Below are 1271 nucleotides of genomic sequence, written 5' to 3' on the forward strand. Positions count from 1 at the left end.
GGTCATATGTCCCCTAGAACTTAGAGCTACTTAAACCTAACTTACCTAAGGACATCACATACATCCATGCCCGAGGCAGGATTCGAACCTGCGACCGTAGCGCCTTTAACCGCTCGGCCACTCCGGCCGGCAAACCTGCTCAGGGAGTTTTGCGAATTCAAATACGGAGAAACCGGAAATAACCATATTTTACAACAGCACAAAGGGCGACGTTCACATGGCTGATCAGAAATGTACTACCTACTCAACGTCTAAAAGAACTCAACGATGGCCAATGGCAATATTCTATCGAGTCCTTGATAAATCTTTAGCGAACGCGTACAATGTTAGCAACATGAACCAAACTATGTGAAAGGTACCGCGGATAACTTTCATAAAAACGTTGGCAGAAGAGCTTACAAAGCCACAACTGAAACGTCGCGTGTATTTTTACCGCTTTCAAAGAGAACTCAGTGCACCATACATCTAATTCTAAAATTGGGACAAATACCTTGATAAAAGAAGGACATGCTCGACTTATGATCCCAAAAAGAAATGCGAAATATTCTATTTACATTTTGCATGTAAGAATCCTATTTGCGTTGAATGCAGTCAAAAAATGTGCATTAAATGTCGCCGCAATTTGTGTGTGTGTGCCTTGTAATTTTGCAAATCTTGTGTTAATATGTGCAAAAAATTACTTATATACTATAGATAAAATATATGCAAATATATTGATATTATAAGGATTTGTCTGCCAGATCTCAATTTTTTTGAGTTTCTACAATTTTGCATAAAACGAGTAAACTTTTGTTAAGTGTTGATTTTTTATGCCTGTAATATAATTTTTTCACATTTTGAAGTTATGTCACTATTAAAATAGTGTGAAAACAATGTCGTGACTTTAATAAATTGCAATCTTTCTATGCGGCAACGGCCTTGCCGCAGTGGATACACCGGTTCCCGTGCGATCACCGAAGTTGAGCGCTGTCGGGCGTGGTCGGCACTTGGGTGGGTGACCATCGAGGCTGCCGTGCGCTGTTGCCATTTTTCGGGGTGCACTCAGCCTCATGATGCCAATCGAGGAGCTACTCGACCGAATAGTAGTGGCTCCGGTCAAGAATACAATCTTACGACCGGGAGAGCGGTGTGCTGACCCCACGCCCCTCCTATCCGCACTCTCCACGGAGGATGACACGGCGGTCGGATGGTCCCGGTAGGCCACTCGTGGCCTGCATACGGGGTGCTAATCTTTTTATGTAATGTAACATAAAATTTAAATTATGCAAGCG

At 42.6% G+C, this 1271-nt stretch overlaps 1 pseudogene; it reads left to right on the forward strand.

Annotated features, from left to right (window-relative positions):
• The first annotated feature begins 908 nt into the window (after positions 1-908).
• On the forward strand, positions 909-1026 carry LOC126413624 (5S ribosomal RNA; annotated as a pseudogene).
• The last annotated feature ends 245 nt before the right edge of the window (positions 1027-1271 follow it).

Source organism: Schistocerca serialis, chromosome 7 (assembly GCF_023864345.2).
Source record: "Schistocerca serialis cubense isolate TAMUIC-IGC-003099 chromosome 7, iqSchSeri2.2, whole genome shotgun sequence".
Lineage (NCBI taxonomy): Eukaryota > Metazoa > Arthropoda > Insecta > Orthoptera > Acrididae > Schistocerca > Schistocerca serialis.